At 35.1% G+C, this 19,290-nt stretch overlaps 1 protein-coding gene across 7 annotated transcripts in view; it reads right to left on the bottom strand.

The window, feature by feature from the left end:
• The window catches only part of Supt3h (SPT3 homolog, SAGA and STAGA complex component), a 357,727-nt gene that overhangs the window by 227,983 nt on the left and 110,454 nt on the right, over positions 1-19,290 (bottom strand). The gene's annotated exons all lie outside the window — the stretch shown is intronic.

The raw sequence follows: 19,290 nt of genomic DNA, 5'->3' as shown, positions 1-19,290 counted from the left end.
TAAACATAAATTGACCATGTTACTCAACAATTCTAATCGTAGGAATCCATCCAAGAAAACACATGGCCACACAAAAACTTATATGCAATACTCACAGCAGCACTGCTAATAAAAACTAGAAAGTAAAGAGTACCTAACATCCATCAACTGTAAATGGACACAACAGATTATCATTTAGCAATAAAAATGAAGAAAATACTGATACATACTATAACACAGATGAATCCAAAAGCAGTATTACATAACAGAGTCCAGGTAGATAAGTACATTTATTATTCCACTTACATGAAATGTCCAAAATGATCAAGTTAACAGCATTGTTTTAAACCTGGACTATAGTGATAAGTTATACAATGCTACATTTATTAAAAATCAGTACATTAATGAATTTTATACTATGTAAAATTTGAGTAAAATTTAAAAATTAAGTAAAAAATGTTAGTAGTATTATTACTGAAACACTAGAATTTCAATTCGTGTCAGAAAATATGTACTATTTTTCTCAATATAGTTCTAAAGAAAAAATGCCTAATTAAAGCATGTAAGCACAGTGTAAAGTCTACTCCCTTTAACTGAACTGTTGTCAAAGTCAGAGAAAGGCCTCTAGGTTATTCTTATAATAGAAGCAAAATCCAATAATTAAAAACTTGTAATTCAAGAAAAATTATACTTTAAAATAGAAATGACTTGCAATAAAAGTGCTGGATTTTTTTTCCCAATTTTATAAAGCAAACTCTTATTATATTTAACAGGTATGACTTGGGGGTGGGGAGGATAGTAGGAATAGAACTCAGGACCTGAGCTTCTCAGGGAGGTACTGTGACCCTGAGCTATATCCCCAGCACTGGTTTCTGACATTTTTTAAATGTTTGTTACTGTTTTTTAAATCATTTTTAACAGCCAAATAACTATTAAGAGCTAAACAGGTTAACATGTAACTCGAGTAGCAAGAACAGAAATGTAGATAGGCCTTTTAATGATTAATTCAAAGGCTGGTATGCCTTTATAGCACCAAACCTGGATGCACTACACTAAGTCTTGATTAAAGTTTATCCCCACTAACTGATAATCTGTCCAGATTTTTTGTTCAATTGAAAAGAAGCATTACATCATAAGTGACTAGAGGAAAAATACGGTGATGAAAGATGCTCTAGAATCAAAGAAGGGAAAAGTTCTTAAAATTTAAAGCAGGTTATACCACTAGGCTCATTTGGCTCAGCAGGAGTATCTATCCCCACGACAATAATTGAGAACAATAACTCTAGCATTTATTGAATACTGACCATGTGCCAGAAACATTCTAAACATTTTACCAGTAACAGTTCATTTAATTACCACAACAAGCCTCATGGTTTGGTAAACTGTCTAAATTCATCAAAGTAGTAAGCAGCTGAGCCAAAAGTCTGTATCTAGTATGAGAAACTGTGCTCTCAACCACTACTTTATTCTGTAGAGATATTTAAAATACTTTAAAATCTTAAATAACAAAAGACAAAACCTAAAGTGAATAATTCATTAACATGCATTCTAAGTGCTCATTTTTTTAAAAAAAATTAATCTACATTTTGCTCACCCTTCCCTGCATTTTTATTTCTCCAGATGAGACAATAATTTCATTTTTAACCAATATGTATCACCTTCTATTCTAAACTTGCATGTATACATTCACTTAATTCCTCTATCTCCATAAGGTCCATATTACTATCTCTATTTTATATATGAAAAAAATCAAAGTTCAGAGGTTAAATAAGGTGCCAAATGTCACCAGAAGGTAAAAAATTAATGCTGAAATTCATTCATTTTGCAAATGTGAATTTCAACAAAAGAACGTAAGCTTAACTCTAATTTTCTATTTGCCTATGGGTGATCTATCCACAAGAAACAAGAGACAAATGCAGAAAATTGAACCAACTGGAAAGGAGTACTACAAAAAACAAGCTTACCCATCTACCAGTTATTCCAATTTACCACCACTCACAACTGCTATTGCTATTTTCCTTCTGAGTCCAAATAACTCTCTTCCATCAATTCACAATTCACAAGCTGCAATCCTCCCTGTACCCACTTCTGCATATGACTAATTCAGGTCTTTTTCAACACAAAATGTCAAATGTTTTGCAGTATTTAAAATGCATCACAAGTCTGGGGTTTTTAAAAATCTTTTTTATTGGTATATGTTTGTGATACATAATAAATACATTTATTATGGGGAATTAATTAGTACAAGTACATATGATATCTTAGCTCTTTTTGCTTCTCTATCCCTAAAATGTATCACTCATTTCCCCAAATTCTCTGATATTCACTGTGAGATTTTGTACATGTTTATTTTCAGGATAACTTACATGTCTCAGATATGTTAACAATTTAGGTATACAGGTTTCCTGATCTTAGAGCCCATGCTTTAATTTACAAGGTCTCCCATCTGATGTTGGCACTCCAACCTCCAGTTCTCTCACACTGATTGCTAAGAATTATACTGTATTAGCATGTAGTAGTTGTGGCTTGAAAATATTATCACACATCTCTGTGACAAATCCATGTTGATACAAACAAAATTACCTATACAGAATAACTATCGTAAATTATAAATCATTGACAATATCACGCAATGTCTAAAAAATGTTAATCTGGACAAAAAAGTAGAAAAAAGTCCCAGGTACTATACATCGATTACATTGCCAAAGTATTAGTGGAGTATCTTAGAAACTTTTCGCTTTTATAGTCAGGCAGCATGATACTATAAATTATGGCTTTCACACAGTGACTGAATGTTAAAGTTCCCTGAAGAACTTAGGAAAAATGTGTGGAAACAATCAGAATCTGAGGATTTGGCACGATGGCATCAGGTTTTTTAAGAGCTCCTAAAAGTGATGCGAGGTGTGTATAACTAAAGTTTTTTAAATAATTCGTTTTTTAAAAACAAAGCTTATTTTATGATTTCAGGGGGTACTTGTTAACCAAAACACAAAATTAGAATATGTTAAAATCATACATTTTAAGTATTAAAAATTCAAAATTTTATTTTGTTCTCATTTTTATTGCAAAGAGAACTTTCCACATATGAGGCCCTAAAATTTCTGTCAACTGTACTGAACTTTAGTTAGGCAGACATACAAATGTAAAGTTAAACATATGATGAGTCTAACATTTTTGTTTTACTAAAGCTGTCACATAATATACATAAAAACATATTTTTAAAAAGTATCTGGAGTTTGTTAGTCAAACTTTGATGAGAAAGATGACAAAAATGAGACATTTTTTCTAAACAGTCAGTATTAAATATAAATTCAGAATCTCTTGTGATCTTTAATCTGCTTTCAAAATCTCAGCAGAAAAGTAACTAGTCAGCAAAGTAACTCTTAACTAGTCAGCAAAGTAACTTTCTGAAATCCAAAGAAAAAGATTTCACACATATTTCTCCAACCTTAATTTTTTCGTACCACTATTTATTCGAAAAAGAACTTTTGAACAGAGTATTTAAACTGAGTATCCACAGAGTACAATAAATGAGCCCAAACTAATCTTTTAGTAAATCTTTGTACTTATATGTAAAGCTTAATTTTGTATCTAGAGTTTTAATTCAGTGCAGGGGGAAAAATTATTCTAACTTACTAATTTTAAATTTATTATTAAGTATCTCTTTTTAAAGCAAAGTAAAACAAGACTAGGAGCTATTTGACAGCATTTATACTGACAAAAGCATTTTCTGATTATCTGTATTTAACACTGCTGTATATATTCTTGGAAATATTTAGTAATACACATAAGCATGTATATTTATACATATACATGTCAAAAGAGACAAATTTGCACACACATATATGTGCACACTAAGAGTCATACACAGAAACTGGAATACTAGGCTTTGGGAGTTAGGCAAAGAAATGCTTAAGTCAGGCCTCTATAATAGGAAAGTTAACAGTTAACTTTAGTTATATTTGAAACAATGGGGAGCAGATTTTGAAGATAATTGTAAAAGTTAAGTCATAATTCTAATTTATAATTTTAACTGTATTCCAATTCGATGTGTTTTTAAAATTAACATCAATTCACACCAAATTTTTCTTTTTTAGAAAAGTATTGTTTATCAAACTCCTGCTAGTTAGCCCCTGGACAAAGACCCTCAGCTTCTACCTGATACCATCCTCCTCTAGTTGTCTTCTATGATAGTGGCAACATCTTCCCAGTTTCCTTGATTGGTTCTTTTCTTTCTTGAAACACTAACTTATGCCTCAGATCAACTTCTCACTATAAACTACCTAGGTGATCTCATCTAGTCCCAGGGATTTAAATTCCACCTGTAAACTGAGTCTAAATTTTTATCCTGGCTTTTCCCAAGAATTTCAGACTCTCTGGATTTAACTGCTAAGCTAGTATCACAAATAGAACATATCCAACTGTTGAGTTCCAATTTTCTTTACCGAATTTACTCCATCAGTAGCTTACTGGCACCATCATTTACCCAACTTCAGCAGAAAGGCCTTAAAATCATCTCTGGCTTCTCTATTACTGTTTTTCCACATTTGTCAAGTATTGTCAGCCACCCCTCAAAATATTTCCAGAATCTGAGTGGAGACTAAATTCCTACTCCAATTGACCATCATTTCTACTATGTTTATTCCAGCAGCCCTTCATCTTTCTCTAATTTCACCTTTGTCCTACCTGAAGTGTTTTCCCAAGTAACAGCTAATGTAATACTTTTGAAAGTAATCACATCTTCCTAATCAAAACTCTCCAGTTAAGAAAATACATACATTTAAATAAAATCACAATTCCTGACCATGTCATATTTCCTTGTCTTCATCTCTACTTTTTTTCTATTCTTACCAAACTGCCTTCAGGCTGCTCCCCACACATACAAACACATTTCCATCTAAAGGTTTTATATTCGCTATTGTTTCAGACAGAACTGTTCTTTCCCCAGACACTGGGGCACAACTTCACTCAAATCTCTGCTCAACTACTGCTTCTCAGGCTGACCTTCTCCGCCATTCTACTGAAAATGTATCAGGAACTTAGGACTGCGTGGGTCCCCAGATGCCCAACAGGCCCCTACAAAGCAGGATAAAAACTTCCCATCTTCCCTTCTTTTTGTATCTGTCTCTTTTATTCCCTTAAACTTCAGGCCAGATCCCCACTCAGTTTAGGCACATTAATCAATTAGGGAATGCTCATCTGACATTGGTCAATCTCTTTTTCAAGGCTGAAGATGCCAAGATGAGACTCACACTAAGGTATTTTCACCATTTCTATGGACATCATAATCAGCAGATGTTTAACTGCCTTAACAACATGCTGTTCCAGATGCCCTTATGCTAGACTTAGAAATCTCCAATACTTGCTCCATACTTTTCTCAGGACAGCACAGCTTTGCAAGCCCATCACTGTGAACGCTAAGCAAGAACCATCATCTCATGTGAACCAAACTGCCTCCCTCTAGCTATACAACTTCCAATGCCTGGAAGCACCAGAACTACTGTGATAATGACCCAGACCACAATTGTGGCCAGAACTACTTAATTATCCATACTTTCTGCACTGTGCCTCATTTTCGCCTATTTAAACCTGAAACTCACGTCAGTACCCCTGCAGACAGGGTTGAGGACACTGGATATCCTGTCTTCCCACTATAGCTATACTGAATTAATTTTTCTGCTTTCATCATTATTTTTTCATACACTGTCTGAGACAAGTGGCTGGAAAGTCGTAGGCCTCTAGCTTAGTATTTGTAACAAAACGGCCAGTTTCTATCATATTCTATCCCCTTTCCCTACTTTATTTTACTGTTGGAGTATTTGCTCTCTGAGAACAAAAATTTTGTCTTGCTCACTACCCCTGTGGCTACAACAGGGCATCAGGCAGGCTAGGAACCTAACAAAATCTGCTGAATAAATTAGTCCTTTAAGAGGGACACACATAGCAACAGTAGGAATTAGCTGCTAGGGACAACACTAGAACATTTCTCACATTTTTGAAAGAATTCTTCATAATACAGCACAAGAAAAAAATAAGAACAATGAAAAGAAACTAATGCACAATGTGCATAGAAGTTTTGATGCATTAAAAATTAAATAAATAAAAACTGCATGTTTCTGTTAGCAAACACAGGTCAAAAGATAATGCTAAACTTTCTCAAAGTGTTATACCATTTAATTGTCAAGTCTGTAATTCCACAATTAAAATAGATTTTAAAAGTTCACTCACCATGCCTACAATTCCAGCACATTGGGAGACTAAGGTAGAAAGCTGACAAGCTCAACCACAGCCTCAAAAGAACTCAGTGTAAAAGCTCAGAGTTCAAATCTCAGAGCTGTGTTTGTTTTTTTAAAAGAGATTAGCCCAATGATTTTAAAAATATTTTGGTTTTGTTTCTAACTACTAGAATTTTATTTTAATAAACTTTCATAAGAAAGCCCAAATAAGGTAAAGGGAATCAAATTTCCAATGTTTACCCTTACTGGAATAGCTATATTAAAATAAGAATACTTTAAATGCTTTAAAATCTCAGTCTCTTGTATGATGAAGATATCACCAGCCATGCAGTGCACATCTGTAATCCAAGTACTTTGGAGGTCAAGGCTTAAGGATCATCATAATTTTGAGGCCAGCCTGGGTTACACAGTAAGTTCAAGACCAGCCCAAACTACAAAGTGAGGTCCTGACTCAAAATCAATACAGAAAAAATTATAAAGCTATTCAAAACAGTAAGACATACACACTGTAACCTGAAGGCTTTCTAATTAATTTAGAAATAATTATAAGTTAAGAAAAATCTTACAGATCAATACCTTTTGCTTTGTGTATTTAATTTAAAACCCAGGTTTCTTGATATATGTATCATTCATTGATTCATTCATTCAAATATCATTTACTATATACCAAGGATTTGGGAGAGCAATACAGCAAAATGACTGGCAGATGGTGCTTAACATATGGTAATTTAATGAAGAAATGACTGACTGATGAAACGCATGAAAGAGAACTTCCAAGACTGACATCAGGATTAAGTAAAGTAACTTATGTCTGATGGTCTAATACATGGACAAGTGGATGTAGGTTTTCTGTGCAGAAGACAGAGTTTGATTTGTAATTTAGAGGGTAACTCTGGGCATCTTAAAAGAAGGCTGGCAGGTTTGAAAAGGGCAGTACCAAAATTAATGTGGAACAAATGGTCATTTAACAACCAGATTCACTTGCCTGCTAAGAATCTGTGATTAAACTGGTCTAATTTCTATACCAGAAATAGATAAAAACTGTAAATTTTCTCATACAAATACTTAGTAGGTTTTTGCCTAATAATTGACTGAGAATTTTGTTCTTTAATGAATCACAAAAAAACAATGAAAAAACTAAGAGTAAGGCTGAGATTCAAGGTCACTGTGTTGAGAAGTCCTAGGACAATGGGCCTCAGATGAAGCAGATATAGAAATGTCATTAATCTAAATGGGACAGGTCAACCTACCTACAAAGGGGCAAATTCCCATCCTAAAAATATTTCATGGCAAAGAATCCAATTGGCATTCACATTCAATAAGAATAAAGCCAAACTCATGACTTTCCTCAGCATGATCCATCTATACACTCATGAATTTTTTTTTTAAAAAAAAGCTCAACACAAATAACTGGTCAAGACTCTATGACCAATATGCTACCAAGCTTCAGAGAGCTGGGAAACATAGCTCATTTTGCATACATAACTTGTTTCCCTCAGTGCCTATAATTGGCAGAACCATCGAAACCCACATCCTAAGCCACAGAGTACAGCCATCTGGTTCTGTTCTTATCACAGGATGACAAAACCCTTTCAATCCCCTAATGTCATGCATATATCCTCAACATTTGTATAGTGCTTTTAACTAACAAAACTGCTACATCCTTCCTGAGTTCTAGGATGGTCAAAAGGCTCAATACAAACACTTATTAGGATAATCCTGCCATCGGGTTTAAGGGCATCAGTAAAATGACCAGCACACGGTTCAAAATGCCATCCTCCTCTCTTCTTTGTGGTCTATTCTGGTACTCATTTGATAAGTACCATTTCAAAAAGTTTCTGGGATGTTTAGTTATAAAAATGTTTACATTAATATCACATTTGCAATATTCATTTGCCAATCCAAAGAAAATAGAACACTAAAACAATTTCATTAGCACAAAAAATTTTCTTTAATGCTTCAATTCAGTGACAGCAATTATAAAAAGGTGTGTAACACATAATACAAAAAAGCTTTGGCTTTTCTTAAGATGTATCTTTGAATTACAAAAAGTTTCACTTTTAATCCAAATAATTTAGAATAACTTACAAAAATATTTTCAAATTTTTCAGTAAGAAATATAAAGAAGTAATTTCATGATTAATGCTATCATTTCTATAATTCTTATAAAAAAATTAGAATCTCAAATTAGAAATCTAAAAATCAAGAAACACAATAACAGTATCTCATATTTCATCCTCTGCTGATTAGATGAGAACACTAATAAGAGACCACCATTTTCAATAGCTCCTTTAAAAATGCAATCATCTGGCAAAAATGTGATTATTTTTTGTTAAAAACTGGCGAAACTATTTTTTTTTACTTCAAAATTACTCAATCCCATTATGTTTATACATAAATCACTCTTGAAAGACATTTCAACAATAGCATAATTGGAAAGGCTTTGCAACCAATAATGAAGATGTCAGCTTCAGAATTTTTTAAATGTCATGTTATTTTAAAAGGCTTTTTAAGGGGCTGGGGATTTAGCTCAGCGGCATAAGCACCTGGCACCTGCCTTGCAAGCAGGCAGTCGTGGGTTCGATCCCTGGTACTGATAAAAAGGAAAAAAGACAAAAAAATAAATAAATAAATAAAAGGCTTTTTAAACAGTCCCAAAAATTGGTATTATGTAACTTTTCACTTATTAGGCACCAATCCTTCATTCTGTATCAGTTATTCTCAACCTCAGCTGCACGTGAAATCACCAATAGACTTGAAAAACACATCAACAGCACAACCCTAACCCCAAGATAATAGGATTCAACAGGTCTGGGTATGGACTTGGGCATCAGTATTTTTTAAATGCTAAAAAGGTGATATTAATGACAAATGAGCATCTCTACTCTAGGTCATTATCACAATTGACTACAGTCATCTAACCTGAACTGTATGAAGCAGAATACTTTTCTAGAACATGCATTTCTAGAACATGTATTCATACAGTCTTGTAAGGGCAGAGTAGATAGGGATACCTTGAGTATGAGGTTAATCCTATGTATTATTGGTTAATAGTCACTTTCTTGTATGATTATTGTTGTCATGGTACATGAATGTATTTCAGAAGGACTCTCATTGTGTACCATCACCTGTTTCATACCATAAAAGGAGCTGAATTAGTTCATATCCTGATATAAATAAACTCTATTAGCACTTGCTACTAGAAATACGTAGATATCCACTACCAGTTACACCGAGGTAGATGGTCCCAGTTAGTCAGTAAGGTTCTCCTCAGTAAGAAAAAGTAGAGTTGCAAGCACAACAAAATAAGACAGCGAATGGGCCCAAATTAAAATGGAAAAAAAAAAAAAACCCTCTCAATTCTGATTGTCCATCAATGTTGCTGCATTACAAAATTTGTGAAGGTGTATGTCAAAAACATCTACACAGTTGTTACTGCTATAAAGACTTCATAACAACCATAGTACAGTATTATAGGAATGTATGCAAGTCTTTAGAACATATTCAAAAGGGAAAAAAGGAAAAAAAAAAAAAAAAAACCACAAAAAATATTGAACAAAGATAATGCCACAGCTAGCTTTTAAAGGCCCTGGATATTTTTTACTTTTTTACCAAACTTATCCATAGCAATAGGTAGGACCTCTGACCACAGTTCTAGAAATCAGAGCTTCCAGAATTATCTATTATATAACCTGACTGTAAGTTAATGACTCACTTAAAAAGCAGGAAAAAAAATCCAAATTAATTAGACTTAAGAAGTAAGTATAAATCTTTCTATTAAAAAGCCCTGTTGGAGAGGGTGAAGATATAAAGGTCAAGCACCTTAAGATTCCTGACTTTAGGATATTTATAGTTTTATCTGAGGTTCTGCCAAGGTAGTCCAAGGGACAGACAGAGCCAGCAGTGGACTCCAAGTGCCTTGAGGCTCATTCTTCTCCAGAAATCACAAAACTTGCTCACAGTATGGGTAATATGCAGTTCATGAATAATGAACTGTCTATAATCAATGAAGATTAACTAATGAGTAACTGACATCAAGTAAAATAAGACATTTCATTTAAATATAAATCATCTAACCAGCTAAGGAGTGAAAGAGTGGGGTATATTCCAAAGACTATCTTCATGGTTGGTAGTCTTCAGAATATGAACTTACACTTATTTTGTCTTAATACCTACTTGAAAATAAGAGTACAAAAATAATCTTTTCATGACCTATGCAATGAAAGAATACGTACAGTACATTGGGGTAGAACTGGGAGATGATAAATCTAAAACAGTCAGTAATACAGACCTCTTGAGGACCAGTTCCTACAGGTAAACTATAGGCATAAGTGAAAACAACTTAAGAAGCTATGCACTAAATTACTAATCACCCAGAGAAATATGCCACCAAAGTCAAAGTTCAAATTGGTATAGATCATTTTGTCACTAGTTACACTATTATTTGTGCTTATCAAAAGAAGTAAATTAAAAGCTGTACCTTACTTAGCAGATATGAACTAAATCTGACATGAAGAGAACAAGTTAAAATAAAGTTCTATAGCCAAGTATGATGGTGCACTCCTGTAATTCCAGCATTAGGGAGGCTGAAGCAGGAGGATCACTAGAGTTCAAGGCCAGGCTAAATTGCATAGTGAAATCCTGTCTCAAAAACACTAAATAGGGTCAAGGATTTAGCTCAGCGGCTCAAGTGCTTGCCTAGTAAGTGTGAGGTTCTGAGTTCAATCCTCAGTACCCTCATCTCCAAAAAAGACTAAACAATGTTGTAATATAGTATGTAAATATTATATATGCACAGCAGTAAGCATAATTGATTGCCATTAAGTATGTTAACTTTCCCTTTCAAAAAGATTCTATATAAATACAGAGTAATTAGCTGTATCAATTAAAAATGCATTCTGTTAAAAATAATAAACAGCTTAAACAATGGTTTAAATGTGATGGAGAGTATTTTTCTCAGCTAAAATCACTGCTAGAATAGATTAGCTGCTTTAAGGCACAACAAAGTACCACATCCTTCTAACTTACTCCTGACTTTTCATCCTCAGGCCCACAGTCAGAGAACCACTGCCACACCTTCCAACTCCAGTTCATATTACATCAGAAGGAAAAGAGATGCAACACCAGTCACATGTCATTTTTATTTGATGACAGTAAAATCCTTCGGCAGATGTTTAATTATTTCCCTTTAGCCAAAACTCTGTCACACCCACCCCTAGCTACTGAGGAGATGATCCTCATTCTCTGCACCCTCATCCTGTGTGTCTGCACACTAAAATTTACGTGCAACTTCACTATTCACACCTGCCATGTTTGTATGATCAGTACGGACACATGCAGAATAGTAAGAAATCCGGGCTGCATACATACTTAGTTCCAGGTGAGATCTAACAAGCAGACACTCTACTAAGCCCACAGGGAGGAGGCCAGAGGAAGCAGGTAAAGCAGACAGTGCAATGTAAAAGTAGCTGTAAGTCAGAGGCCAGCAGGATGGAGCCTAAACCCCAATTCCGGGATCTCTTCTTGCTGTAGCCTCAGAAAGCCATTTATCACTCTGAATTTTAGTTTCTCTTTTGTTAAGTAAGGAAAATGCAATCTATCAAAATGAGTTGCTTTCAGGATTCAAGATCGCAATTTATGTGAGATATGTGTGTGGTTCAGTGTTCATGAGCAACTTTACAGGACCTCACAATCACAAAACGTAAGAAGCAACACCATTCAGCCCTTCTAGCCTCTATACAGCTGGCGATGGAGTGCTGGAGTAAGCCTGAACTCCCTCCCTGCACAGACAGTCTCACAGATGACCACCACTGCGTTAAGGGGGTTTCCCTGCCTTTGAGTCTTGCTCAGCATAAGACTCAACACTTCTCAAACTTTTCACAAAAGATCCCTAATGTCAGAGAAAATGAACCTGTATGCCAGTCTGAAACAGTCTGCTATAAAGAGGTATTTCTTTGTGGGTTCATATTTTATAAAAATTTACCCAAGGGTTTTCATATTTTAAAAACTAATTCATTATTTTAAAAACTATAAATTCTTTGGAAGTTCGTCAGGATGTAAAAGACACACACACACACACACACACACACACTCTCTCTCTCTCTCTCTCTCTCTCTCTGCAACATTTACACTGAGAAAAATCCAGAGCCAGAGCAGTCGGGAGCCTGAAGCAGGACTGATTGAAGCCAGGAGTTTGAGGCCAGTCTAGGCAACATAGTTAGGCCCTATCCCTAAAATACACGAGTAAGTGAGAAACATCCAGAAAAATCTACAAAGCCATAACTCATCTACTATCCATCAAAGAACTATAGTTACAAGACACCAAACAAACAAATTTCAAGGAATAATTAAATCCTCTCAAGACAGAATGAATAAACTATATCACCACTTATGGAGCAAGGGAGAAAGACGTGACCACCATAAAAATGGGTACATGAGGGGCTGGGGATTTAGCTCAGCAGCATAAGCACCTGCCTTGCAAGCAGGCAGTCGTGAGTTCGATCCCCGGTACCGATTAAAAAAAAAAAAAAAAGAAGAAAAAAAAAAGAAAAATAGGTACAAGAAAAATCTAAAACTTAAAATTTTACAGGTAAACATGGGTCTCTGTGGCACACATATGAAACTCATCCTTCTCCCTAGACTATTTTCTCATCCTATTAAGGAAAAGGTTAAGCCACAAGAGAAGAAGCATAAAACATTCTTGGGCTGACTTGAGTGAAATGAGAAAACACCCCAGCAACACAGTAAGCACCAGGTATGGCCATTTCCACCAGAGAAAACAGAAGTCTAGTGCAAGAAAGACCACGGCAGCAACAAAATTTTCACCATGCTCAAGCACTGACTGACTCAGATCTCTCACTTACCAAAGGGTGCCCATTTCCAGGAGTAAATAGTATTTAGCCCAATCTATGCTGCAATTCCACAAATGATACTGAGTACTCAATTAAAAAAAAATTAAGAAACACCAAAAGGCAATTTGACAACCCACGGCATTATTTGTATCAGAGGTGTTGCCAATGTTGGAAATGTTACATATGGACTTTAAAATAATTATATTAATATGCTAATGATGCTAGTGAAAACATGCAAAATGTATAAAGAGGAGAGGCTACAGCAGGGATACACCATAGCCCTCTACCCTAAAATAATTTAAATAAAAGCTCTAGAAATAAAAAATAGATCTGAGAATTCCTTAGATGGCCTTATTCACTAAGGAAAAGCATCAATAAATTTAAAAGTCAGGTGAACTGAAACACAAAGGAAATTTTAAAAAAGAGAACAAAGAACAGAAGACCTCTGTGACAATAGTCTCACTGATATAAAACTATTGTGCCAGAATGAGAAGAAATACACCATGTACTAGAAGAAAATACTGTTTTTGTAAAGTATATATCGGACACTTGTGTCAAGGATATACAGGAAAACCTCACTACTCATTAAGGATGAGCAAAAAGCCCCACACCCAAAAATAAAACCTGAGTAGAGGATATAAACATGTATTTCAACCAAGAAGGCATTTGAATGAATATATGATGCTCAATATTATTAGATGTTAAAACCACACTTTCATACCGTAATACACCAGCTAGAGTAACTAAAATATTAAAGACTGACGACACTAGGGAAAATGCAAAGTAGTAGAGCTCTCCTGCACTGTTGGAGGAGAAGCAATGCCTCATGATCACTTTGGAAAACCCTTAAGTAGTTTCTTATATAGTTAAATACTATGCAACCTGGCAGTCCCACTTACAGGTATTTATCTAATAAGATCATAAAATGGAGTGTTTTCAAAAGGCCTCAAATTCAAATTGTTAGGTGCATATCAAGATCTCTGGGAAGACAGAAATCAGAATTTGCCAAATGAGTTAAGTGCTATGAATGGATAGTTGCTGATACTGCTAAAACCCAGTCAAAGTTATCATTTTCTTTACATTTTAACCTAATGCCTAACAAGAACAAAGAGGAAAGAAAGACAGCAATCAAAAATGTCTACTTTAGGCTCCTGGAATTTGTATTAGAACTTTCCACCTGACTCCATGGCTCTAAAAGGGCTTACTAAATGATAATGTAACCTCTGTCTTTCCTAGAAAGCTGTTAGAATTCATAACCTTATTTGAGACCTAGGAAGAGATCCTGTTAATAAACTTAAGAGTAAACTTTGGTAGTACGGTCAATTTTAAAAACAAGGAATGGGAGCTTAGTATGTATTTCTTCTTAACTTTTTCTCTCTTAGCTCATGTGCTGTACCATCCATCTTATACTTTTAAAAGTCTTACTCATCTTCATCTTTTGGTAAGCTTCAACATTTAGGTCCTTAGGGATTGTAGTATTTAATGAAAAATTCTAGAATGGAATCAATGTTTATGATTTTGGCTAGCTTTTCTTTTCTTGCCAAATTAAGAAAAATTTATAGAATGATAAAAACATTGAGATAAACTTTTATTGAACCTCTGATGAAATATAACAATAACTTTACCCAAGTTTTGGACCCAACACTGGCAAAGTTAATGCTCACCTCTCACATCATATGAACTTGTGTCTCTAGTGGAACCCAAGGAAATGTTTCTTTCTAGAGTTCCCACAATTCATGCTTGGATGCACTTCTTTACAGCTGAAACTGTGCTGATCCTGTCTGTGAGAATTTATTTAGTAGCCTTAATGTGCCTCAAATCAAGGCATAGAAATGGTATACTTCAAGGGGATTCAGGGATATTTTATAGTAAGATATTTAAAAAGAAATTTTTAAAGTCAGACTTACCATACAGTAAAGCTCACCTCTTTTGAGGTATGCTTTTTGTTTGACAAATGAACAGACATATAAATACAATCACAATCAAAGTAACAATTTCTTGAATTAGAAAAGTTTCTAGTCAACTCCCTTTCCCCAACCCCCTACACCTGACAATCACTGATCTCTTCTCTATTACAACAGTTTTGCCTCTTCTAGAATGTCAGAATTAAGAAACCAAAAAAGATCTAGTCTTAATTTAGCCTTTTTTCATGTAACATAATGCATTTGAGACATATGGATGCATGTGCTACCTACCTTTTAGTGTAACCACTGTAGCATTCCACTGTATCACAGGTTGCTTATTCATTCACCAGCTGATGGGAGATCTGGGTGGTTTCCAGGTTTGACTTATGAATGAAACTATGATAACACCCATTTCCTTTTGTCCCTGAGATATCCATATATTGCACCCCCCACTTCCTGTGGGATTATGTTCCACTGGCAACTACTGAGAGATGCCTGTTCTGACAATTCTGTCTCAAACAACATCTCCCAACATTCTCTTTGGTGCCTAGGTTGTTTTTTTTTCTCCAAGGACCTTACATGATCATCATTTATGTAACATGTTTCATATGAAAGAAGACAGATACTCTGCTTTTGAGGTGTGATGAATTGAATACTATTTCTGTGAGAATAAGGATTTTGTTTTGTTCAATACAAAACAAAACCTCTGCTTAAAGCAAGTGTGGTATTAGGGTGGAGTGAGGTGGGAAAAGTGAAAATTAAGCCCAAATGATGTAAATCTGGGCTAACTTTAAATCCACTACTATTTTATATGAATATTTTCAGAAACAACTATGCTATTATATGTGAGACAAAAATACTCGAGAAAATAAAAATTCTAGATATAAATAATGCAGAAAGCAATAAATTAAATTTATATGCAAAATCAATAAATATTATTAGTACTAGCCACCAACCAAGTATGTTTGTCACTGGATGGAGCATTATCACAAAACAGATTGACTCCCTCATTTAATAAATATTTACTGAGTGCTATTATTTAAGAAGAACAATTTAAAAGTCTGCAAAGTAGTGCTAAAAAAATATGTTCAGTACCTATCCTGAAGTTGACTACAATTTACTATAGGAGCTCTGACTTTTTAAAAGAATTTCAAAAGATGACAATTTATAACCATACCAAGTAAAATAATGTAGCAAAATTTCATTAGTTTGAAACAAATGAGAAAATAAAATTCAAATGAGATAATTTATGATAAAGTGGGGGAAAAAATGTAGGCTTGAGGTGGGAGAACAGGATCTACTTTGGACTCTGCCAACAACAAATTGGTTTATGTTTTTGTACTTTACTTCCCTTGTACGATACAATAAGAAGTCGGCTTAAGTAGTTCTGTACTGTGGGTGCTCATCAGATCATATCCTCATAAGTTTTATAACACACTTTAAACATCTAAGTAACATTCATCCTATTATTTCAAGGACTGAGCCAAAATATATTAAAAGTGTTAAAGTCAAGAAGGATAAACTGCTTGCACTGTTTATAACTCTAAAAGTTAAGGTTCAAGAGTACTGTATATAAAGATGATGGTAAATAAAAGTACTGACTTTATAGTCTGGCAGCTCAAAATAGATCTCTTGGGCACAGCCCCAGGAGACAGGAATGGTTCCACATGAAATCGGATCCCTGGAGCTTGCTTTGATACTTCCCACTCCTTCCTTTTAACACAGAAAACTAATCGTTGCCTCACTTTGATTTAGGAAAGGCTGTGATTTGGAGAACAACTCTTGGTACACATCTTAGTAGGAAATTTACTTTTGTAAGGGATATACTGGCAATAACTGCATTAACTACAAAGATGTTATTATTACCCCCGGAGTTAATAGAAAAAATCATTTTTGACCAACTCTCTAGGAGTCAACCCAAATGTATGCAAACAGAACTTGCAATGCTAGTTAAAAACATTAAGTCACACTTTGTATTGCCTTAAATGTTTTCTGATTAGAACAAAAAATTAACAAAACTTTCCTTAGTTTTCATATGCATTTCCCCTCTCACAGAAAGCTTTCTGCCCTTTCCAGTCAAATGACATATGGATATTCACAGATTGCTAAGTCTCCAAATTCCCTCTAGACGAAACTGTTTCAGTGAAAATAAGTGAATGTCAAACAGAATAAGATAAAGCTGAAAGCATTTCCTCGAACATCAGGAACAAAACAAGGGTGTCCACTCTCACCATTCTTACTCAATATAGTAGGAACTCTAGCCAGAAACGTTTGGGAAGAAAAGAAAAAAAAAGAAAAAGCAAACAAAAAGGGGAGGAAGCAGTCAAAATCCCTGTTTGTAGCTGATTTTCTGCACAGAAAAACCTAAAGATCCCACCAAACAACTATTAGAACATTAAGACCAAAAATCAATATACAAAATCAACATCTTTTCCATATACAGCACCAGCTCTGCTGAAAAACAAATTATGAAAACAATCTCATTCACAGTAGCAATAAAAAAGAATAGTAGCTGTGGAAGTAGTAGCAGTACTAATAAAATACCTAGAAATAAACTTAACTAAGGAATTAAAAGACCTTTATAATAAGAATTATAAAACACTAATGAAAAAAGCTGAAATTATTAAATGATGGAAAGACTTTCCCAAGTTCATGGATCAGAAAAATTAATGTTGATAAAATATCCTTGACAGGAAAAGAATTGAGATGTCTTATGGACACAGATAATCAAACTGCACTGTAAACACTGACTAATAAAAATTTTTAAATGTTCAAATGACTTAGTGATATATAATAAAGTCAATGAAATCTCCAACAAAAAACCAACATTATTTACAGAACTGAACAATAGTAAAATTCATACGGAAGCACAAGAGATGCTAAAGAGGTTTCCTGCAGGCAGCCAGAGCAGGCAGAGAAAGCTAGAAGGCTCCTTCCTGCCAGCAGCCAGCGCAGGCAGAAAGTCAGCAGATCTGCCTCTGACTTCCTGTGGGCAGCCATCAGGAGCAGAGAAAACAAGCAGGTCCATCTCTGCCTACCAGCCACCACCAATAGAAAGCTCTTTCCTAAAGGCAGCCAGCACAGGCAGAGAGAGCCAGTGGATCCATTCTTCCTGCTGGCTGCTACGATCAAAAGGATTGCTTCCTATGGGCAGCGAGCAGGAACAGGGACACACAGCCAGGTAATAAGCCCCATGTATCCCACCCACAGGCCACCACTGGAGGCCCTACTATCACTCACAAGGAGAATCAGACAGACACAACCCTGTGTGCCTGCCATCACAGGAGTCCCAGTGTAATACACACAGGCTGAGAGAAGCAGCCCCACCACCACATACCCCTGGCCAGCACAGAAGCCCCAGTGTAGCCGCACAGGTCTGGAGAAGCCCACCCCATGCCCAGCTATTCCCTGTAAACCTGGAGTCAGAGGAACATAAATGCCTGTCCCATTCCCCTATACCACAGAGGGGAAGCCAATGTGTGAAGTGTCTGGGCCCCACAACCAGCTTATAGGGAGGAACCCAGAAGAATGTCAAGACGAAAGAGCAAAAGGCAATCTCAGACCTCCAGCCCACATGAACAAGTCTGGGAGATACGGTCTTGGGAGAAAATGGAAATCACACACCTGAAATCTCTGAGAGGGATAGCAACTGAAGTAAAGAAACAATTTCATGAGAATGTAAAAGTAATCAAATCAGAAATAATGTCCCAGGTAAAAGAACAAATGAAAAACAAAGAATTGCTCAGCATATCTAAAGAACACATAGATATAAAAAAAAAAAAAGAGGAACATAGGAAGTGATGGAAACTTTGAATGAACAAAATAGGAATTACAATGCATGAAACAGATTCAAAAGATATCCAGGAAATTAAAAGTCAATTGAAAGTGGCAAAACCACTTGAAAAAGACTGAAGATAGATTTTCAGACCCTGAGGACAGGATTGCAGCTAGCTACCCTGAAAGGAAAGATCTTTTAAAGATAATAAGGAACCAGGAAATAACAATTCAACAGTATGATGCAAAGAGAAATAATTTAAGAGTTTCAATGAAGAAGCAAGGGTCAACACAAATGAAATTAGAAGGCTAGAGAAATAATAGCAGAAAACTTCCCAAACATGGGAAAAGGTTCTGGCATTCAGGTAAGTGAGGCATATAGAACTCCAATTAGCCATAACCAAAGTAAATCTACATCTAGATATATAATAATCAAGATCCCAGAAATTCAGCACAAGAATACAATATTAAAAGCTGTTAGAGAAAAGAAACAGATCACCAAAGGAAACCCAAATCAAAATCACAGAACACTTGTCAACACTAACC

This window comes from Cavia porcellus, unplaced genomic scaffold (assembly GCF_034190915.1).
Source record: "Cavia porcellus strain 051 isolate PalLab524CR breed Dunkin Hartley unplaced genomic scaffold, mCavPor4.1 scaffold_28, whole genome shotgun sequence".
Classification (NCBI taxonomy): Eukaryota; Metazoa; Chordata; class Mammalia; order Rodentia; family Caviidae; genus Cavia; species Cavia porcellus.
The sequence above is the reverse complement of the archived record's forward strand: the minus strand, read 5'-3'. Positions and strand labels throughout refer to the sequence as shown.